The sequence below is a fragment of the Stenella coeruleoalba genome (assembly GCF_951394435.1).
Source record: "Stenella coeruleoalba genome assembly, chromosome: 3".
Classification (NCBI taxonomy): domain Eukaryota; kingdom Metazoa; phylum Chordata; class Mammalia; order Artiodactyla; family Delphinidae; genus Stenella; species Stenella coeruleoalba.
Window position 1 is genome coordinate 163,945,098 of NC_137148.1, and position 24,986 is coordinate 163,970,083.

At 38.8% G+C, this 24,986-nt stretch overlaps 1 long non-coding RNA gene across 1 annotated transcript in view; it reads right to left on the reverse strand.

Moving 5' to 3' along the window:
* Positions 1-17,879, reverse strand: part of LOC307183240 — a 33,942-nt gene extending 16,063 nt beyond the window's left edge. Inside the window, exon 1 of the long non-coding RNA XR_013827435.1 lies at positions 17,764-17,879. This is a non-coding gene — a long non-coding RNA (uncharacterized lncRNA). The remainder of the gene's footprint in view (positions 1-17,763) is intronic.
* Between the last annotated feature and the right edge of the window lie 7,107 nt (positions 17,880-24,986).

A 24,986-nucleotide genomic window follows, 5' to 3' on the forward strand; every position in this document is an offset into this window, starting at 1 on the left:
TAAAAGGGTAAATCAACAGTAACACAATAATAGTGGGAGTCTTGAACACCTTACTTACACCAATAGACAGATCATCCAGACAGAAAATAAATAAGGAAACACAAGTTTTAAAAGACACAATAGACCAGATAGACTTAATTAATATTTATAAGATATTCCATCTGACAGCATAAGAATACACTTTCTTCTCAAGCGCACACAGAACGTTCTCCAGGATAGGTCACATCTTGGGTCACAAATCAAACCTTGAAAAATTTAAAGAAATTGAAATCGTATCAAGTATCTTTTCTCACAACAAAGCTATGAGATTAGAAATCAATTACAGGAAAAAAACTGTAAAAAACACAAACACATGGAGGCTAAACAGTGTGCTGCTAAATAACCAAGAGATCACTGAAGAAATCAAAGAAGAAATGAAAAAAATACCGAGAAACAAATAACGAAAACATGACAATCCAAATCCTACGGGACGCAGCAAAAGCATTTCTAAGAGGGGAGTTTATAGCAATTCAAGCTCACCTCAAGAAACAAGAAAAATCTCAAATAAACAATGTAACCTTTCACCTAAAGCAACTAGAAAAAGAAGAACAAAGAAAATCCAAAGTTAGTAGAAGGAAAGAAACCATAAAGATCAGAGCAGAAATAAATGAAATAGAAATGAAGAAAACAATAGCAAAGATCAATAAAACTAAAAGTTGGTTCTTTGAGAAGATAAACAAAATTGATAAACCTTTAGCCAGAATAATCAAGAAAAAAAGAGAGAGGACTCAAATTAATAAAATTAGAAATGAAAAGGAGAAATTACAACTGACACCGCAGAAATACAGAGGATCATAAGAGACTACTGAAAGCAACTATATGCCAATAAATAGGACAACCTGGAAGAACTGGACAAATTCTTGGAAAGGTACAACTTTCCAAGACTGAACCAGGAACAGTTAGAAAATATAAACAGATCAATCACACATAATGAAATTGAAACTGTAATTAAATATCTTCCAACAAACAAAAGTCCAGGACCAGATGGCTTCACATGCAAACTTTATCAAACATTTAGAGAAGAGTTAACACCTATCCTTCTCAAACTCTTCCAAAAAATTGCAGAGGGAGGAACACTCCAAAACTCGTTCTACAAGGCCACCATCACCCTGATAACAAAACCAGGCAAAGATATCACAAAAAAAGAAAATTACAGACCAATATCACTGATGAACATAGATGCAAAAATCCTCAACAAAATACTAGCAAACAGAGTCCAACAACACATTCAAAAGATCATACACCATGATCAAGTGGGAGTTACCCCAAGGATGCAAGGATTCTTCAATATACGCAAATCAATCAATGTGTTACACTGTATTAACAAATTAAAGAATAAAAACCATATGATCATCTCAATAGACAGAAAAAGATTCAACACCCATTTATGATAAAAACTCTCCAGAAAGTGGGCAGAGAGGGAACATACCTATGTATGAACATACCGTACATAATAAAGGTCATATACGACAAACCCACAGCAAACATCATTCTCAAAGGTGAAAAACTGAAAGCATTTCCTCTAAGATCAGGAACAAGACAAGGATGTCCATTCTTGCCACTATTATTCAACACAGCATTGGAAGTCCTAGCCACGGCAATCAGAGAAGAAAAAGAAATAAAAGGAATACAAATTGGAAAAGAAGTAAAACTGTCACTGTTTGCAGATGACATGATACTATACATAGAAAATCCTAAAGATGCCACCAGAAAACCACTAGAACTCATCAATGAATTTGGTAAGGTTGCAGGATACAAAATTAATACACAGAAATCTCTTGCATTCTTATACACTAACAACAAAAGATCAGAAAGAGAAATTAAGGAAACAATCCCATTTACCATCGCAACAAAAAGAATAAAATACCTTGGAATAAACCTACCTAAGGAGGAAAAAGACCTGTATTCAGAAAACTATAAAACACTGATGAAAGAAATAAAAGATTACACAGATGGAGAGATACACCATGCTCCTGGATTCAAAGAATCAATATTGTGAAAATGACTATACTTCCCAAAGCGATCTGCAGGTTCAGTGCAATCCCTATCAAAGTACCAATGGCATTTTTCACAGAGCTACAACAAAAAATTTTACAATTTGTATGGAAACACAAAAGACCCCTAATAGCCAAAGCAACCTTGAGAAAGAAAAACGGAGCTGGAGGAATCAGCCTCCCCAACTTCAGACCATACTACATAGGTACAGTAATCAAGACAGTATGGTACTGGCACAAAAACAGAAATATAGATCAATGGTACAGGATAGAAAGCCCAGAGATAAACCCACTTACCTATGGTTACCTAATCTATGAAAAAGGAGGCAAGAGTATACAATGGAGAAAAGACAGCCTCTTCAATAAATGGTGCTGGGAAAACTGGACAACTACATGCAAAAGAATGAAATTAGAACACTACCTAAAACCAGACACAAAAATAACCTCATAATGGATTAAAGACCTAAATGTAAGACTGGACACTATAAAACTCTTAAAGAGAAAACATAGGAAAAACACTCTGACATAAATCACAGCAAGATCTTTTATGACCCACCTCCTAGAGAAATGGAAATAAAGACAAAAATAAGCAAGTGGGACCTAAACTTAAAAGCTTTTTCACAGCAAAGGAAACCATAACAAGATGAAAAGACAACTCGTAGAATGGGAGAACATATTTGCAAATGAAGCAGCAAAGAAGGGATTAATCTCCAAAACATATAAACAGCTCATGCAGCTCAATGTCAAAAAAACAAACAACCCAATCAAAAAATGGGTGGAAGACCTAAACAGACATTTCACCAAAGAAGACACACAGATGGCCAAGAGGCACATGAAAAGATGCTCAACATCACTAATTATTAGAGAAATGCAACTCAAAACTACAATGAGAAAAAAAAAAAACTACAATGAGGTATCACCTCACACCAGTCAAAACAATCATCATCAAAAAATCTACAATAAATGCTGGAGAGCGTGTGAAGAAAAGGGATCCCTCTTGCACTGTTGGTGGGAATGTAAATTGATACAGCCACTGTGGAGAACAGTATGGAGGTTCCTTAAAAAACTAAAAACAGAACTATCATATGACCCAGCAATCCCACTACTGGGCATATACCCTGAGAAAAACATAATTCAAAATGACACATGTACCCCAATGTTCATTGCAGCACTATTTCAATAGCCAGGACATGGAAACAACCTAAATATCCATTGATAGATGAATGGATAAAGAAGATGTGGTGTGTGTGTGCACGCACGCATGTGTATATATGCACACACACACACACTATATATATATATATATATATATATATATATATATATATATATAAAATGGAATATTACTCAGCCATAAAAATAAATGAAATTGGGGCTTCCCTGGTGGCCCAGTGGTTAAGAATCTGCCTGCGAATGCTGGGGACACGAGTTAGAGCCCTGGTCTGGGAAGATTCCACATGCTGTGGAGCAACTAAGCCTGTGCGCCACAACTACTGAGCCTGCGCTCTAGAGCCCACAAACCACAACTACTGAAGCCTGCGTGCCACAACTACTGAGACTGCGAACCACAACTACTGAGCCTGCGTGCCACAACTACTGAAGCCTGCACACCTAGAGCCCATGCTCCACAACAAGAGAAGCCACTGCAATAGAAGCTTGCACACAATGAAGAGTAGCCCCTGCTCGCCACAACTAGAGAAAGCCCACGCGCAGCAACGAAGACCCAATGCAGCCAAAAATAAATAAATTAATTAAAAGAATAAAGAAAATAAGCCTTAAAAAAAAAAGAAATGAAATTGGGTCATTTGTAGAGATGTGGATGGACGTAGAGTCTGTCACACAGTGTGAAATAAGTCAGAAGGAGAAAAACAAATATTGTATATTAACACATATATGTGGAATCTAGAAAAGTGGTACAGATGAACATATATGCAGGCCAGGAATGGAAACGCAGAAGTACAGAACAGACGTGTGGACACAGAGCGGGAAGGGGAGTGTGGGATGAATTGGGAGATTAGGTTTGACATAAATACAGTACCGTGTATAAAACAGATAGCTAGTGGGAACATGCTGTAGAGCACAGGGAGCTCAGCTTGGTGCTCTGTATTAACCTAGATGGGTGGGATGGGTGGGGAGGGAGGTCCAAGAAGGTGGGGATATATGTATACATATAGCAGATTCACTTCACTGTACAGAAGAAACTAACACAACATTGTAAAGCAATTATACTCCAATAAAAAATAAAATTAGTTTCTAACATTACCCACAGGCTCAGATATTTGTCCCATCACAGGTCTCTCTTCTGAAAATCTATTCACCAAATAACAGTCATTGGAAGAACAACAAGCAAAGGCCCAAATATAAAAACAATTATTCACATGAAACTCCAAAAAAGGAGCTTTGTCATTAAGAAAGGTAGAATACATAAAATAGACTATAAAGATATCCAGGAACTGTCCAGTATCCAGATATCCAGTAGGAAAATCCCAACAAATACCACATTTTCCAATTGTCCCTTAACACAGAATAAACCTATAAAAAATTAAACCTGACTATGCACATATCAGAAATACAGTTCAATTCACCCACGGATCCAAAAGACTTCAAAATGGGGAGAGAAAATATTAACTGATTCAAGGAAAAAGCACTGCCTTTTAATGATATGTACTACTGTAGAAAGATGACTTGTAGAATTATATCACCCCAATATTCATTTTTGAAACTAGTAGAAACCCACACTCCAATGATATACTTTAAGAAAGAGGCTTGATAAACAATATATTTACAACTTGTAAAAAACAATTCTTTTGTGTTGAAAGTTTTTTGGAACGTTATACATGGATTAATTTTCATCAAGCTTTCTCATGTTACTTACATTTATAATTTATTTCTGGTGGGAGTTTTAACATGTAACGATGAAGGCCAACTGAAGTCTTTCCCACGCTGTTTACATTCAAAAGGTTCTACCCTGTGAGTCTTTTCATGCCTTCGGAAGGAAGTGGGATGACTGAAGGCCTTCCCACATTCTTTACATTCATAGGGTTTCTCTCCAGTGTGAGTTCTTTCATGTCTTCGAAAACTCTGATACCACCTGAAAGCTTTTCCACATTCCTTACATGCATAGGGTTTCTCTCCTGTGTGAGTCCTTTCATGTGTTTGCAAGGAACTGTAACCTCTGTAGGCTTTACCACATTGTTTACATTCATAGGGTTTTTCTCTAGTGTGAGTTCTTTCATGTGTTCTAAGATAACTGGGACACCTGAATGCTTTACTACATTTTTTACATTCATAGGGTTTTTCTCCAGTGTGATTTCTTTCATGTCTTCGAAAACTTTGATAACACCTGAAGGCCTTTCCACATTGTTTACATTCATAGGGTTTCTCTCCAGTATGAATTCTTATGTGTGTTTCTAAGGAAGTGTAATCTCTGCAGGCTTTTCCACACTGCTCACATTCATAGAGTTTCTCTCCAGTGTGTGTTCTTTCATGTTGTCGCAGCAAAGTTGAACAACTAAAGGCTCTTCCACACTCCTTACATTCATAGGCTTTCTCTCCAGTGTGAGTTCTTTCATGTTTTTGAAAGGAAGGGTAATACCTGAAGGTTTTACCACACTGTTTACATTCATAGGGTTTCTCTCCAGTGTGACTCCTTTGATGTATTCGAAATGAACTGGGAGAAATAAATGCTTTCTCACACTGCTTACATTTATAAGGTCCCACTCCAGTGTGAGTAATCATGTGCACTCGAAGGCTTGCAAGAGCTCTAAGGGCTTTCCCACATTCCTTACATTCATAAGGTTTTTCCCCAGTATGAGTTCTTTCATGTTTTCGAAAAGAACTGGGACAACTGAAGGCTTTACTACATTTTTGGCATTCATAGGGTTTTTCTCCAGTGTGATTTCTTTCATGTATTTGGAAACCTATATTAGAACTGAAAGTTTTACCACATGGCTTACATTCATAGGGTTTCTCTCCAGTATGAACTCTTTCGTGTGTTTGGAAGGAAGGGTAATATCTGAAGGTTTTACCACATTGTTTACATTCATAAGGTTTCTTTCCATTGTGAGTTCTTTCATGTATTCGGAGGGAACTGGGACAACTGAATGCTTTACTACATTTTTTACATTCATAGGATTTCTCTCCTGTGTGAGTCCTCTCATGTATTTGTAAAGTTTGATGATATCTATAGGTTTTTCCACAATGTTTACATTTATAAGGTTTCTCTCCAGTGTGGGCTTTTTCATGTATCTGAAGTGAAGCTAAAGAACTAAAAGTTTTCCCACAATCCTTACACTTATAAGAGGCACCTCCAGTATGTGTTACCATGTGTCTCTGAAAAGTTTTGAGCTGCATGAAGGCTTTCCCACACTCCTTACATTTATAGGTTTTCCCTCCAGTGTGATTTCTTTTATGTTTTTCAAAACACTGCAGATAACTAAAGGCTTTCCCACATACATTACATTTATATGGCTTCTCTCCATTTTTCTGATACTCATATGGCTTGTGTCCAACGTGACTTCTGGTGTACCTATTATGGGATGAATGATGCGTGAGGACTTTTCCACATACTTTGTGTTCCCATGGTTTTACTCTGATAAGAGTTTTCTTGTTCAGATTGAGATTTGGAATAAGGCTGAGGTTTTCTCTACATGGACTATCCTCTTTCCCTTCACATATTTTCCCTACCTTACGACTCCTGCAAAAAACAAGGAGGAATTATTAATGATCTCTTTATTAATGATTTCATACTTATTACAATATTTCAGCTACAATTTTATTATTTGTAGCAAAACTATAGGTATTTTTCTATTTCAGGTGAATTGTTCAAAACTGAATATACTGAATGCTCCGCGAGAGGACTCACCCTTGCTCACCAAAACGGTGATATTTATACATAGGGCTTATTAATGCTGTTTCCAAGTGAACTATTTTGCAAACACTGAACATTATGTCATATGTAAGAAAGTAATTTGGTGAAAATTTTCTGAGAAGCAATAAATTTGAAGCATGGATTGTCTTGTTTCTTTTTAAGATCTGGTACAATAATATAATTCTCATGTGAAACACTGCTTTCTGCTGGGAGTACCACTCACCTTAGTTTTGTCCCCTGGTTTTTGCATTTATCTTCAATGTCATGATCTTTCCATGTTTCTCCTAAAATGCAGACACAGAAAAATGATTCCAAAGTATTAGAAGTTATAGAAAAATTATTAGATTCTAGTGCTACAGTGAGCTGTGACCATACCTAGTTTATTTACCAATGTCCTCCCTGTACACATTCCACCTCTTAGAATAATATTGTAGGGCAGAAAAACTTGACCTTTGACTGACAAGGTGAAGGTAAGTTGTCATCCTTACCTACTGAGGCCAGGTTCCTGAAGGTTTCCCCCATCACATCTCTGTAGAGTTTCTTCTGTGAAAAATCCAGTAAAGCCCACTCTTCCAGGGTGAAGTTCACAGCAACATCCTCAAAGACCACTGCATCCTACAACATCCCATATATATGTATGGTAGGATGAGTAAGACTGACAGCACTGGACATCTATACTCCATTTATAAGGAAGGTTACATATGATTCTGCTATCTCCCAACATTTATTCTCTGACTTGATCATCAGAAACTAATTCTCTGTCCATACTTACTTCCTCATAAATTTAACAGCATCAGGAACACATGAACATTATTTACATAGTTTTACTGCGATCACATTACAAATCCTATTGCTGTCTAATGGCAGGGTCCAAAGCATGTTGGGAAATGTCAGAAATGCTATAAAAATGAAATAAATATTATCAATTTAAGACCATCCATTGGTGAGAAAAACTCTTTCCTCCCGTTTCTTATTATCCACCATTTACACACTCCATGATGCAGAGTGTGTAATATCCTGTAATAAACCATAATGGAAAAGAATATGAAAAAGAATATGTATATATATGCATAACTGAATCACTCTGCTGTATAGCAGAAACTAACACAACATTGTAAATCAACTATACTTCAATAAAATAAATTTAAAAAGATAAAGAGGGACTTTATCATAATGACAAAGGTGTCAATTCTCCACGAAGGCATGACAATCATTCATGTGTACATGCATCACAACAGATGGGCAAAATATATGAGGCCAAAACTGATAGAATGCAAGAAAGTAAGTGAATCCACTACTAGTTGTAGACTTCAACACCTCCTTACCATGAATTATCAATTGCAGCAGGCAGAAAATTAGGAAGGACAGAACTGAAATCAATAGCACCATGGAACAACTGGATTTAATTGTAATCCATGGAAATCATTCTTCTCAAGTTCATAAGGAACATTCACCAAGACAGAACACATTCTGGGACATAAAACATACTTTAACAAATTTGAAAGGACAACAGTCATTCAAAATATGCTCTCACACCACACAGGCACTAGCCTAGAAATCAGTAACATGAAGATAGTCAGAAACTCCCCAAAATACGTGAAGATTCAACAATACGCTTCTAAATAATACGTGGGATCAAAAAAGAAGTCCCAAGAGAAAAGATTATTTTGAAGTAAATGAAAATACAACTAATCAAGGGTTGTGGGATGCAGCAAAACAATGCTTAGAGGGAAATTTATGCCACTGAACAAATACACTAGAAAAAAAAGAAAAATCTATAATCAACAATGTACCTTCAGAAGGAAAAGAACAATTTAAACCCAAAGTAAGCAGAATAAAAGAAATAATAAAAGTTGGGGGAAAAATCAGTGGAGTATATTAAAAGAAAAAAAGCTGGTTCTTTGACAAGATCAATGAAACTGATAAACATCTTGTGATCATAACTAAGAAAAAGAGAGAAATTACAACACAAGACCATCAGGGGTGACCAGAAGGTATGGGAGGTGGGTGCTGAAGCCTCTTCACTATAGTGAAGGAGTCTCTGAGGACACTACCAGGTGTGCCTGTTGTATGGCAACAGTCTTGAGCCTTCTATGGTAGGGCTGTCTATTCAAGGTGGCCCAATTTCCAAGTAACCGCATAAATGGGCTCCGGTAAATTTATAAACAAGGGATATGTTGCCTCCCAAACATCACAAGAATCTAGACAATGTTGTGAGTGCTGAGACGGACTATTGGTATTTCTTCATGGTGCCAGGAAGGGGTGGGCTTCTGTTTATTAATTTTTTTTAATGTATTCATTAAAGGTATCCAGGCCTCATATGTTTGGAGCAATGCCCATCCACTTTTTACGAGCCCACCTTTTTCAATACTGTATGTCCTGAATATCAAATGAACTTCCTCAGAAGAGATGTCATTAATGTCGTATCTCTGCTCGTGGCACAAGGTGGATGCAGTTCAGATCCTGCCTGCAGAGACTGTGTGTTTTCACAGTGGTGTTGAGGTTCCCTGACGGTAACCAGTTAAAGGTGTATCATGTCCTTTCAGAGGTGAAGGCCAAGTGCAGCTGAGAGGCTGTTGAAACAGGAACTGAACAGAACAGACGTAGCCAAATCTGTGAGAGTAGAATGTTGAGCAGAATGTTTAGCAGTTGCTGAGTAGATGGAGTCAGTAATTTCCATAATGTTGGGGACTAGGAATAAGGGGTTTCTGTGATGGGACAACAGCCTCAAGGTTGTAGCATCCACTGTGAGGTGTTTTTCACTCTTTCCAGGTTTAATAACAGGTCAAATTAGGCTGTTCAAGGCAGAAGCCCTGGGGATAATCACTTCTTCCCAAAATAACAGGTTTCTTAAAGTTTTCAATCCTCATAGGCCCTGTTTAACTTATATTGGATCATATAACTAATTTAACTAAGGGGTAAGGACCATGGAGTCTCATTTTGTGAAGCCAATTTGGAAGTGGCAAGAACTTAATTTAACTTAATTTTAATTTATGATTTATTGGTTCAGGGCTTTCCTGCTCACTATGGGACATTTTGTGACAATGGGTGCTATGATCGTAAGGAGAGGCAAAGAGTTCTGATGGTTATAGTGAAGTATACCAATCTGCCCTCTATATTATATTCCGTACTTCCTCTAAGATCATGCAGTACACCTTGCTTAAATCTACTGAGATTCTGGGGATAACTAACTTGAGATCTCTCACTCAATAATTGTAGGAAGGTTTGTGAATTACGGCATTATAGGAGACTGTAACATTAATTCAAAACCTATGTTCTGAAGCGGTTCAAAAAGCAAGGACTTTTTGTCGAAAGCTTTCTCTGCATCTATTGAGATGATGAGATGATCATATGGTTTTTCTCCTTCAATTTGTTAATATGGTGTATCACGTTGATTGATTTGCATATATTGAAGAATCCTTGCATTTCTGGAATAAACCCCAATTGACCATGGTGTATGATCCTTTTAATGTGCTGTTGGATTCTGTTTGCTAGTATTTTGTTGAGGATTTTTGCATCTATGTTCATCAGTGATATTGGCCTGTAGTTTTCTTTCTTTGTGACATCCTTGTCTGGTTTTGGTATCAAGGTGATGGTGGCCTCGTAGAATGAGTTTGGGAGTGTTCTTCCCTCTGCTATATTTTGGAAGAGTTTGAGAAGGATAGGTGTTAGCTCTTCTCTAAATGTTTGATAGAATTCGCCTGTGAAGCCATCTGGTCCTGGACTTCTGTTTGTTGGAAGATTTTTAATCACAGTTTCAATTTCAGTGCTTGTGATTGGTCTGTTCATACTTTCTATTTCTTCCTGATTCAGTCCTGGCACGTTGTGCATTTCTAATAATTTGTCCATTTCTTCCAGGTTGTCCATTTTATTGGCATAGAGTTGCTTGTAGTAATCTCTCATGATCTTTTGTATTTCTGCAGTGTCAGTTGTTACTTCTCCTTTTTCATTTCTAATTCTATTGATTTGAGTCTTCTCCCTTTTTTTCTTGATGAGTCTGGCTAATGGTTTATCAATTTTGTTTATCTTCTCAAAGAACCAGCTTTTAGTTTTATTGATCTTTGCTATCATTTCCTTCATTTCTTTTCCATTTATTTCTGATCTGATTTTTATGATTTCTTTCTGTCTGCTAACTTTGGGGTTTTTTTGTTCTTCTTTCTCTAATTGCTTTAGGTGCAAGGTTAGGTTGTTTATTCAAGATGTTTCCTGTTTCTTAAGGTAGGATTGTATTGCTATAAACTTCCCTCTTAGAACTGCTTTTGCTGCATCCCATAGGTTTTGGGTCGTCGTGTCTCCATTGTCATTTGTTTCTAGGTATTTTTTTATTTCCTCTTTGATTTCTTCAGTGATCACTTTGTTATTATGTAGTGTATTGTTTAGCCTCCATGTGTTTGTATTTTTTACAGATCTTTTCCTGTAATTGATATCTAGTCTCATAGCATTGTGGTCGAAAAAGATACTTGATACAAATTCAATTTTCTTAAATTTACCAAGGCTTGATTTGTGACCCAAGATATGATCTATCCTGGAGAATGTTCCATGAGCACTTGAGAAAAATGTGTATCCTGTTGTTTTTGGATGGAATGTGCTATAAATATCAATTAAGTCCATCTTGTTTAATGTACCATTTAAAGCTTGTGTTTCCTTTTTATTTTCATTTTGGATGATCTGTCCATTGGTGAAAGTGGGGTGTTAAAGTCCCCTACTATGAATGTGTTACTGTCGATTTCCCCTTTTATGGCTGTTAGTATTTGCCTTATGTATTGAGGTGCTCCTATAGCTACAGTAATCAAGACAGTATGGTACTGGCACAAAAACAGAAAGACAGATCAATGGAACAGGATAGAAAGCCCAGAGATAAACCCATGCACATATGGTCACCTTATCTTTGATAAAGGAGGCAGCAATGTACAGTGGAGAAAGGACAGCCTCTTCAATAACTGGTGCTGGGAAAACTGGACAGGTACATGTAAAAGTATGAGATTAGATCACTCCCTAACACCATACACAAAAATAATCTCAAAATGGATTAAAGACCTAAACGTAAGGCCAGAAACTATCAAACTCTTAGAGGAAAACATAGGCAGAACACTCTATGACATAAATCACAGCAAGATCCTTTTTGACCCACCTCCTAGAGAAATGGAAATAAAAACAAAAATAAAAAAAAAAAAACAAAAATAAACAAATGGGACCTAATGAAACTTAAAAGGTTTTGCACAGCAACAGAAACCATAAACAAGACCAAAAGACAACCCTCAGAATGGGAGAAAATGTTTGCAAATGAAGTAACTGACAAAGGATTAATCTCCAAAATTTATAAGCAGCTCATGCAGCTCAATAACAAAAAAACAAACAACCCAATCCAAAAATGGGCTGAAGACCTAAATAGACATTTCTCCAAAGAAGATATACAGACTGCCAACAAACACATGAAAGAATGCTCAACATCATTAATCATTAGAGAAATGCAACTCAAAACTACAATGAGATATCATCTCACACCAGTCAGAATGGCAATCATCAAAAAATCTAGAAATAATAAATGCTGGAGAGGGTGTGGAGAAAAGGGAACACTCTTGCACCGCTGGTGGGAATGTGAATTGGTTCAGCCACTATGGAGAACAGTATGGATGTTCCTTAAAAAACTACAAATAGAACTACCATATGACCCAGCAATCCCACTACTGGGCATATACCCTGAGAAAACCATAATTCAAAAAGAGTCATGTTCATTGCAGCTCTATTTACAATAGCCCGAGATGGAAACAACCTAAGTGTCCATCATCGGATGAATGGATAAAGAAGATGTGGCACAAATATACAATGGAATATTACTCGCCATAAAAATAAATGAAATTGAGCTATTTGTAATGAGGTGGATGGACCTAGAGTCTGTCATACAGAGTGAAGTAAGTCAGAAAGAGAAAGACAAATACCGTATGCTAACACATATATATGGAATTTAAGAAAAAAAAATGTCATGAAGAACCTAGGGGTAAAACAGGAATAAAGACACAGACCTACTAGAGAATGGACTTGAGGATATGGGGAGGGGGAAAGGTAAGCTGGGACAAAGCGAGAGAGTGGCATGGACATATATACACTACCAAACGTAAAATAGATAGCTAGTGGGAAGCAGACGCATAGCACAGGGAGAGCAGCTCACTGCTTTGTGACCGCCTGGAGGGGTGGGATAGAGAGGGTGGGAGGGAGGGAGATGCAAGAGGGAAGAGATATGGGAATATATGTATATGTATAACTGATTCACTTTGTTATAAAGCAGAAACTAACACACCATTGTAAAGCAATTATACTCAAATAAAGATGTAAAATAAAATAAACTACACTTTCTCATAATTCAAAAAGAAAGCAAGGACTGCCCTTTTTATCTTTTTGGTTATGTAAATTTTTTTAGTATATTTTGGATTTCCAACTGGAAAGTTGTGAGCCTTTTTTCTATACATTTTTCCTTTTGTTCCTTCTTTCCCGTCCTTCCCTATATTATATTTTAAGTCCCAGGATATACTTCGGAAACAAGGGTGTCCTGTCTACCCTGGCACTCATAAAATTTTCCCCCCAGGGGTGCACACTAGTGCCATCCGGATCAGAGGTCTCCTCCACGACTACCGGGTATTTTATAGAGTTTTTAGTTTAAGTTTGAATTAATCCCTTTGCCGTACCACAGTGAGGCTATGGGTGTTGTCCCCTGTAACTCAGAGGGTCAGGATCTTCGTTGCAGTAGAGGCAGGGGCAGCAGCAGCAGAGGTGAGCCCTCATATTAGGAGAGTGGACTCAGCTCACCACCTACTGGCTGCCTTTCCCAGTCTCCTTCTCTCTCTGAAATATCTGATCTTTAAGGAGTGGCCATCTCATGGGCTCACCTCATTCACAGGGTATACAATCAGCCTTTTACTCCCCAAAGACAAGGCAATCCCAGCCTCAGTTACAATTTTACTTAATGACACTGATAGGTTTCAGCCAACACATCGACTGAGGACCACTTTAACAAAGGAGCCTTTCTCATACTCCTGCTCAGAGAGGACAACGAATTACCAAAACTTCCAACTCGGTGTCCTCTGTATATAGAACCCAGGGTTGGTGGGGTCAGCAATGCCACACAGGGCAGCTCAGCGCAGAGAAGGAGCTCCTCAGCAAAGAGCAGCTCACAGGGCAGGAGCCTCCAGGCTTTCTTATCAGCCTGTCCAGGTAAGAACTAGGGGAAGAGGGAGGGGTGAGCTTAACTTTCAGTAGTCAAACATCATATATGTGGACCCCCAACAGCTCATTATAAGAACAAATCCAGAAAGCATTAGCACTGGTTTGTTCTTATACAAAGAAACACTAAGAAAATGATCAAGAAGTAATCAAAACTGGTTATTTCAGGGTGGCTGGAATAAGAGCAGAGAAGTAGAACAGGATATGTAAGTTAGTTTCCTATCTCAGGAATTTTTTTAAAAAATCAACCTTTCCATGCATTAGTTACTGAAAATAAGAAGAGAAATTTACATACACTACCTTTTCCTATGATTAATCATTATTTTAAATTAGCTTTTGATTTTTAAAATTTAAACTTTTCTACATAAGAAACTACTTCAAAATTTAATCCTTTAAACACTAGCAGATATAAAACTGCAGACCATGAAAAATTTACAAATCCCTTTCCAACTAAAAAAACGGGATTTCTATCAACAGCCCTAACGTACAATGCTTCAACTTACAATTTTTCGACTTTCAACAGATACACTTACAACCATCCTGTGCCCATACAACCATTCTATTTTTCACATTCAGTACAGTACTCAATAAAGTACATCAGACAGTCAACACTTTATTATAAAATAGGCCTCGTGTTAGATGATTCTACCCAAATGGAGGCTAATGTAAGTGTTCTGAGCATGCTTAAGGCAGACTAGGCTAAGCTATGACGTTCAGTAAGCAAGGTGTATTAAATGCATTTTCAACTATCAATATTTTAAATTTACGATGGGATTATTGGGATGTAAGCCCATCATAAATTGAGTAAGATCTGTAATAGTTCCTCCCTCCACTATATTTAACATAAAATATTTTATAGTATGAGTAGCATATTATAATACATTAGGGGTTTCAATTAAGCCCTGAAATGTACTAGAAATTTCAAAGATTTCCATAGGCTTTGAGGTGTTTTCCTCATATCAATGAAAAAAGAAATTCAACTGCTTTTTCCTTGCATGCGTTAAAATAGGAATTCATTTGCCTTAGGAATAGTATAGCCTCTTAAAAGTCAAAGTTCTCTAGAGACATGGACAAACACTGACCTAAAAAATGAAAGAAGCAGGGCTTCCCTGGTGGCACAGTGGTTGAGAGTCCGCCTGCCAATGCAGGGGACATGGGTTCGTGCCCCGGTCTGGGAAGATCCCACATGCCGCGGAGCGGCTAGGCCCGTGAGCCATGGCCACTGAGCCTGTGCGTCCGGAGCCTGTGCCCCGCAATGGGAGAGGCCACAACAGTGAGAGGCCCGTGTACCGCAAAAAAAAAAAAAAAAAAAAATGAAAGAAGCACCTGAGAACTTAAAAACACCCATATCTCACATCTTGAGGGTCTCCTGCCTAAATGGAACCAAAATTCTACCTGGTTCCACAATTTTCTTATCTTACACTGTATGTGTCAACCAACTTACATAGTATAACCCCGAATGCCAATGAGAACCAGAATCAACACAGATATGCAGCATGCTTCGCTACAATTCAGAAAACAAAAACACCACCATGTTCACAAAGTTGAACGTAATCGCAACTTGGGTTCTAAACACTCCTGGTTGAGATGTAACCCCCTACAGTGTGTCAGCCTCTGGTGAAGGAGGGTAGGGACACCTGAGCAGCCACAAGAAAGAACACTGGGAGCTCCATATGTCCTCCGCCCTGTAAGCATGGACGCTCTCCTTCCTCCAGGCTTCTACTCTCACAAGTGAGGAAACTCTCAGCCTGATTCTGTTTAAGGGTCTGACCCAAATGAACTCCCAAATTCATCAACCCTTTGTCCATGAGACAGAACACCTGACCTTCAGACTTTCTCGATGTGCACCAATTACATTCTGAATGCAAAACGTCAGCATAAGGCCTAAAAATGTCTAGACCTAAGGAACCACAACTACAAACTCAGAAATACCATCACGACACACCTCCCACCCCCGTGTGCACATGCATCCCCAGTGTTCCAGGGGCTTTTCTCAGTATAAAGGACTCCTTCTGTGGTGGGTGTGACCAGGAAGAACACCAGCAGAAGGTGGCTCTCCAGGAAGAATCCAACAGGTCTTTAAGTTATTTCCCTTTGCAGACAAAATGGGAGCCATAGCTTGGGCCAGGCCGCTGCTCCACTCTGCAGTTGCTGTGGAACAACCGTTGATACTTTAGTTTTTTTTTTTTTTTGTGGTACGCGGGCCTCTCACTGCTGTGCCCCCCCCCCCCCCCCCCGTTGCAGAGCCCAGGCTCCGGACGCGCAAGCTCAGCAGCCGCTCCGCGGCATGTGGGATCTTCCTGGACTGGGGCACGAACCCGTGTCCCCTGCATCGGCAGGCGGACTCTCAACCACTGCGCCACCAGGGAAGCCCCCGTTGATACTTTAAATGACACAAAGCCAGTGTGTGAACAATCCCAAAAGTCACTCAAACCCAGCATTTACATAGAAAGGAGGGAAGAAAACTGTAAGGCACTTTGACGAGTTCAAATAGAAAACCCCAAATATCTATTCAGGGGTCAGGTAATTATTATTTCCAGGGAAAGAAACTGGTTTGTAAACAACTGATCATACTGGAACACTTCTACTCTGCAATTCTAAGCCCTGGAAATTTACTTGAAGACACCCAAAAGTAAAGAATAGACCTCAGGAACTTCCTATACATGCTCAGGGGAATAAAGAGTGAAAGAATCCTATACAAATGGAACGTGTAATACTGGAACATATTATTTTCTTCTAAAATTCACCTCTTTCTTGCCTGTTTAGAACTATTTTATACTCTCTTTGAAGGTCTATTGATTAAATACATTTTACCTCTATTGAAAAACTGAGACTTAAATAAGTGAAAAAAATCTTTCTGAGGTGACAAACCCAGAGAGGGGCTGTTCTGACAAAACACCCAGGAAAATTTCCAAAGAAGAACCTCCACCCAAAGCACTTCCCATAGGATGTGTGTGTGCAGGACAGATTAGGGGGAGAGGCAAGAGGATTTGATGCAACCTAGTTCTAAGTGGTTATTCTCGGCTTTCCTCTCACAAAAACAGCCACAGGCAAATATAAATCTTTTAAAAACAGCATTCCATGGCTCTGGAGAAAAAAGATAAAATATTGGATCTGTGTGACTTGCAGCCGGAAGACAAACAGTTAGCTGATTATAATGTGAATTAGAGAGGGGAAGTTGGCTCTGGGAAGGAGATGAGGGATCTGAACATTTAGGGATTTATTATCAGTCCTAGGAAGAGCTACGGCGGGGGGACGGGAGCATGGATTTGAGACTCCGCTTCCCAAGTATGTGGAAAACTCAGGAGAAAACAGGTGACCCCTGGGAGAAAGGGACCGGGAACACCGCAGACTACAGCTCCTCCCACGCACGAACCCCAGAGACCGAGGCCTGATTTTCACTAATGACCCTCCCCGTGGTTACCGCACAGTCTGGGGAGACGCGGGGACGTAGGCACAGCGCTGCCCAGCGAAGCTCTGGGGTCGGGCGCCGAGCTAAATAACGGGACAGGACGCCCGGCGTCCGGCTGCCGTCCCAGCGTCCACGCTGCGGGCGGGAGGGGACTGAGGACCGAGCCCCGCCACAGCCGGTTCCCACAAGACGCTCCGCCCCGACTCCACACTCAGGGGCAGCACACTCACCATTTCTAGGTTTCCTGGGTCTCCCTGAGTCCTTCCTACGGCTCCCACGACCAGTGCAGGTCACAGCGCAACACAGACCACGGCCCGCTCACCAGGAACCGTGAACCACAGGCTATACCCGATCTCCGGCAAGGCCGGCGCCAGTAGGGACGTCCACTCCGGTGCGGTACGTCGCCCCCACCCACCTGCTCCAGCGGCGCCCCTGATTGGATAACTCGGAGGGCCACGCCCCTCAGCTTGAGCTACAACAGGAGGGAGGATGCGCTGCTCACCCGAACCACCTTCTGCCAGTGAGTGGGAAACTGACCCAGCCACGATCGTTTGCATGGAGAAAAAACTTTCTCCTGGTCTGGGGCTGCCGCTACAGTTTTTTTCTCCCAGCTCTTCGTGAACATGTGGTCACAATTTACAGGGAATTCTTGAGTTTTCGTGAAACAAGCACACAGCATGAGGGTGGGCCAGGCCACACTGGAACAAGAGGGTCTTCTGTCTCTAGGGATCAAGGGCTTGGCATAGGGCTGTCAGGCCACTCAGGGAACTGCAACCCTTGTTCAGAAACACAAGACACTAAATGTGACCTCACCACTGATAATAAAGAACCCGGCTGCATTTGATCTTTGATCCTTGCAAGGATTGAGCCTTCCACCCATCCCTTTCCCACCCCCACTTATTTGGCACTTAAGTGAAAGAAACCCAGGACACTTGGGTCTGTGGGAAGTTTGAACCCAACAACCCCAGCCTGGGCACAAGGACTCAGTCTAACCACAGGGTGTGAGATGTACTCATTAAACTATTAGGTCATGAAATAAAATTTCATATTCTAAGGCAAGTCAAGGAAAATTTAAACATAAAAAATTTTCTCTGCCCTTTGGCCTCCTCCTCCCCCTCTACTGTGCATTGTGTATCAGCATTATGCATCAACCAAACCTCCCCACGGGCAGAAATACCTGCTCAAGCATAAAGAGCAACATTCTCCCAGTATCAAGAAGATAACTCCTTAGGAGATAGCCTTCCTGCTTAATCTTGTAAGGGGCCACGAATACCCATGACCCACTATTCATACTTCCTTTGTACATGCAGCCCTGGATTGTGTAAACTGTCAGTAATACATCATTTAATGTGCAGCCCTCTGCCTCAAAATCTTATATAACTGTGCTTCGACATCTAGTGGGCAGAATAGTTCTTGGAGCTTTCTGAGGGTATATTTCCAGGTTATAATCCTCAATTTGGCTCGAATAAAATTTTCCATTTCTTTCTTAGATCGACTAATTTTTTTGTCAACACAGGTTTCATTAAATTCACATTTTACATTGGAAGGAAATTTATTTTAGATCAGATTTTGCCAGTGTTTCTCGAGAACTTCAAAATGTAACTGACTATAATGTTCCTAAGGCAACTGATTCCGATTTTCACTGATAGAAGAAAAATAGTCTTTATCTAAACAGGAAAGTATCTGGAAATCTGCGCCCCGCCCCCACCAGCTTTACTGAGGTATGACTAATAAAACTGCCTGTATTTAAAGATTACAATGTGATGATTTAATATACGGTATCCCGGGGCTTCCCTGGTGGCGCAGTGGTTGGGAGTCCGCCTGCCGATGCGGGGGACACGGGTTCGTGCCCCGGTCCGGGAGGATCCCACATGCCGCGGAGCGGCTGGGCCCGTGAGCCATGGCCGCTGGGCCTGCGCGTCCGGAGCCTGTGCTCCGCGGCGGGAGAGGCCACTACAGTGAGAGGCCTGCGTACCGCAAAACAAACAAACAAACAAACAAAACAAAAAAAAATATACGGTATCCTACATTGTATACTTGAAATCAGCCAAGGTAGTGGATTAAGTAATCTCACCACCCACACAAAAAGTAACCATGTGGGGTGATGGATGTGTTCATCAATCTGGAAACTCTTATATGCCTACAAGATTGAATTGCATAACTCTTAATGTATTTAATTTATATGAACACCTTTATTGAGACAATGTAGATACCATACAATGCATCACATTAAAGAGTACAATTCAAAGGCTTTCAGTATATTCCCAGATATATACAATCATTCCCACAGTTGATCTTTGAAGATATTCATCATCTCAAAAAGAAATTCCTCTTCACTTTTTCACTCCCAATATCCCATCTTCCTCCTCCAATATCCAGCCTTAGGAAACCTTAATCTACTATTTGTCTCTATAGATTTCCTTATTCAGGGCTCTCAAATGAATGGAATTATGTAATATATGGTTTCTGTGATTGACTTCATTCATTCGGCATAGCTTTTTCAAGGTACACCGGCATTGATCAATATTTCATTAATTTTTATGGCCAAATAATATTCCACTAGATGGATAAAATGTTTTGTTTACCCTTTCATCTGTTAATAGACATTCAGATTATTTCCACTTTTTGGCTACTATGAGTAACATTGCTATAAATTTCATGTACAAATTTTGTTTGACCACGTTTTCATTTTTCATAGGCATATAGCTGGGAAAGGAACTGGGGGGTCATATGATAATTATAGATTTAATTTTTGAGAAACTGCCTGACTGTTGATCAAATGGCTGCACCATTTGTGAATAAAATATTTCAAGTGTTGATAGAAAAAAAGGATCTAACTAGAATTCGTTGTTGAGCAAAATTATCCTTCAAAGGTAAGGGGGAAATAAAGACTTTGAGACAGGGCTTCCCTAGTGGCGCAGTGGTTGGTAATCCGCCTGCCAAAGCAGGGGTCCACCTACCAAAACAAGGGATGAAGGTTCGAGACCTGGTCCGGGAGGATCCCACATGCCGTGGAGCAACTGAGCCCGTGAGCCACAACTGCTGAGCCTGTGCTATGGAGGCCGCGAGCCACAACTACTGAGGCCCGTGCGCCTGGAGCCCGTGCTCTGCAACAGGAGAAGCCACCACAATGAAAAGTCCGTGCGCCGCAACGAGGAGTGGCGCCCGCTCACCGCAACTAGAGAAAGCCTGCGCACAGCAACGAAGACCCAACGCAGCCTAAAATAAATAAATTTATTTTAAAAAAGAATTTATAAAGACTTTGAGACAACATATTAGGGAATTTGTCACCAGTACGCCTGCTTTGCAAGAAATGTTAAAGGAAATTCTTCAAAAGGAAGGAAAGTGATAAAGGGAGAGCTTTTGAGAAAAAAATAAATGAAGGGAAAATATCACTTTAAAAAGTTCTTAATTAATCTGATAGATAACAATTATTGAAAATAATACCAGAAACAATTTATTTGGTAATTATAGTTTATGGATAAGCAAAATGAATGACAGCAATGTTGAAAGGGACAGGAAGAGAGGAACTGGGAATATGAGGAATTTATACAACCAGTGAAGTGGTTTAGTGATACCTGAAGGTCGACTTGGGTTAACTGTAAATGTATACTACAATTCAAGAGCCACCAGTAATAAAGTAAGTAAAGTATAATTGATATGCTAGGAGAAGAAAAAATAGAATCAAATAAAATGCTCAAAGCCAGAGAAGACAGAAAAAAGGCAGAAGACAAAAGGGAAAAAAAAAGAACAAGGGCAACAACTGGAAACCACAAAAATTATTGTAGATATTAATGCAACTGTATCAATAATCACTTTAAAATTCAATGGTCTAAATACAACAATCAAAAGACAGATACTGTCAGAATGGATAAAAAAACAACACCCAATTATGTATTGTCTGTAACAAACTGACATTAACATTAAAGACAGATGGAGTAAGACTAAGATATGTAAAGATGTATCATGTTAACAAAAGAAATAGTTGAGGGGACTTCCTTGGCAGTCCAGTGGTTAAGACTCTGATCCAGTGGTTAAGACTCCATGATTCCAATGTAGGGGGAGCAGGTTCAATCCCCGGTTGGGGAATTAAGATCCCACATGCTGCGCGGTATGGACAAAACATTAAAAAAAATTTTTTTTTAATAGTTGAAATATCTAATTTCAGATAAAGCACAGGGATAAAATGGGGCATTACATAATGATAAAGGGGTCAAGTCTCTAAGGAGACACAGCAATCCTTGTGCTTATGCACACAATAAAGTGGCAAAATACACCAGGGAAAATGGATAGAACTGCAAGGAGAAATAGATGACTCCACTATTATTACTGGAGACTTCAACACTCCATTAATAATTATGAGAACCAGCAGCAACTGGATTTAACTGAAAACTGTGAAATAACTCCATCAAGCAACAGCAGAATATATATTCTTCTCAAGTGCATATGGAAAATTCATGAAGATAAAACACATTGTATAACATAAAACACACCTTAACAAATCTGAAAGAAGAGAAATCATATAAAATATGCTTTCAGACCACAAAGGCATTAATCTAGAAATCAATAACAGAAAGATATTGGGAACTCCTCAAATACTTGGAGATTAAACAACACACTTCTAAATAACTCATGGATCAAAGGAGACTCAAGAGCAATTAAAAATTATTTTGAATTAAACAAAAATGAAAGTACAATTGATTAAAATTGTGGGATCTAGCAAAAAAGTGCTTAAAGGAAATTTATAGCATTGAAGGCATACACTTGAAAAAAGAGATCTGTGTAATAAGTGATCTAAACCTCAACCTTACACAACTAGAAAAAGATGAGCAAATTAAACGAAAATTAAGCACGAGAAGATAAATAATAAAAGTTGGAGAAGAAATCAATGAAATTATGGGAAGCCAATGGAGAAAACCCAACAAAACCAAAAGCTGGCTCTTTGAGAATATTAATAAAATTAAGATACGTGTACACAAGCTGAGGAAAAAAAGAGGGAAAAAAGAAATTATTAGTATCAGGAACAAAAAGGGAGAAAATAAAACTGTAAAAGCGTTTGACAAAATACATGACAGCGAACAACAAATAGAAGGGAAGTTCCTCTTCCTGAGAAACACCATCTACAAGAAATCTGTGGTTAACATGATACTTATGGTGAGAAACCAGATGCTTTCCTGGTAAGATCAAGAAGGCAATGGACGGCCCCTCTCTCACCAGTCCTAGTCAACACTGTACCAGAAGTCTAAGCTAATCCAATGAAAGAAAATACAACGAAAGGAAATAAAAGGTATACAGAATGGGAAGTAGGAAATAAAACTGTCTTTTGTCACATATGACATGATTATGGAGAAAAACTCAAAGAATCAACAATAACAAAGAAAACCTCTTGAACTAAAATAAGAGAGTAGATTAAGGTTGAAGGATAAATGGTTATACAAAAGTCTACGCCTTCCTATAGATCATAAATGGTTAATATACAAAAGTCAGTGCTTTCCTATCGTTCCAAACAAATATAGTCAATTGATCTTTGACGAAGAGTCAAAAGCAATATAATGGGAAAAAACAGTCTTTTCAACACATAGTGCCAGGGAAACTAGATAGCCACCTGCCAAAAACAAAAACAACATCAAAAAATCCCTACCATGTAATCAATCAATGTACCTAGACACAAATCATAAACCTTCCATAGGAATTAACTGAAAATGGATTATAGATCTTACGTAAAATGCAAAACTACAAAACTCCTAGAAGATAACACAGGAGAAAATCTAGGTGATCTTGGCTTTGGTGATACATTTTTAGAAACAACACCAAAAGCAAGATCAATGAAAGAAAAAAATAGTAAGTTTGACTTCACTAAAATGAAAACTTGTTCTGTGAAATGCAGTGTTAAGAGATTAAAAACACAAGCTGAAGTCTGGGAGAAAATCTTTGTAAAACACTTCTCTTGTAAAGGACTGGTATTCAACATGTCCATTTATAAGAACTCTTATAAATCAATATATCAAACAATTAAAAATGGACAAAATATCGGAACACATACCTCACCAAAGAAGATATATGAATGGTAAATAAGCATAAGAAAAGATGCTCAACATCATATGTCAACAGGAGTTGCAAATAAAAGAAGAATGAGATACTACTAGACACTATTATGGCTCAAATCAAAACATCAAGAACAAACACCAAATGATGGAGAAGATGTGCAGCAACATGAACCCTCACTCACTGCTGGTGGTAATGTGAAATGATATGCCTACTTTGGCAGTTTCTTAAAACTAAACCTATTCTTACCAGGTTCCTCCTAGCAAGCAGGTCCCTTCCCATTTCCCCAAATGAGTTGAAACTTTCGTTCATAAAAAAACCTACATACAAATTTTTATAAGAGGCTTATTCATGATTGCCAAGACGTACAGGTAACCAAGATATCCTCCAATAAATAACAGAAAAAATAACCATGGGAACATCCATTTGATGAAATATTATTAAATATTTTTAATATTAAGATATTAATATTTAATATTATTAAAGGATATGAGGTGGAACTTCGCTGGTGCTCCAGTGGTTAAGACTCTGTGCTTCCACTGAAAGGGGTGCGGGTTTGATCCCTGGTCCGGGATCCCACATGCCACGCGGTGCAGCAACAACAACAAAAAAAACAACCTCATGAAAGTGATAAGATATAAACTTAGTATTAAAAATAAAATAAAGATTATTTTTAAAAAAGGATATGAGGTATCAGGCTAAAAAGATATGGAGAAACCATAAAATAAGACTGCTAAGTGATTGTATAGTTCTGGAAAGGCCAAAACTATGAGAAAGTGAAAGATCTTTGGTTGCCAGTGATTTTGGAGTGGGAGGGAGGAATAAAGAGGTGGAGCACAAGAGATTTTTAGAGCAGTGAAAGTACATGATACAGAAACGATAGACACATGTCATTTCACAATGTCAAAGCCCAGAGATTGTATAACACAGAATCAAAGCAATCTTACATGTAGACTTTAATGCATCAATATTGGTTCATCGAATGTAACAAATACACCACAGTAATACAAAATATTAAAAATAGGACAAACTACGTGAAGGCACAGGGGTTATGTGGGAACTCTTTACTTTCTGATCAAGTTTTCTGTTAACCAAAAACTGCTGTAAATAAAAGTCTGTTAGGAAAAAAAAAGATAAAGACAGATACATTAACATTCATCTCAGATGACTGATAACTGAAAAGGGCCATCTTTCATTCAACTGATTTGAATTTATTTCAATGAGCCATTATGATGCTCTTATGAGGCCTGGACCCTGAGACTTGGAAGAGAGGTTAAAACTACATTGAATGCTGTGTTCCACAGCCCAGGCCTGGATATTCTGAGAAGTGAAATGAGTGCCTTGGTTACTATCAGTAGTGCCTGGGACTCTGACGTGGATAAGAGTGTCCTGGCGAGGCCTTAGTATA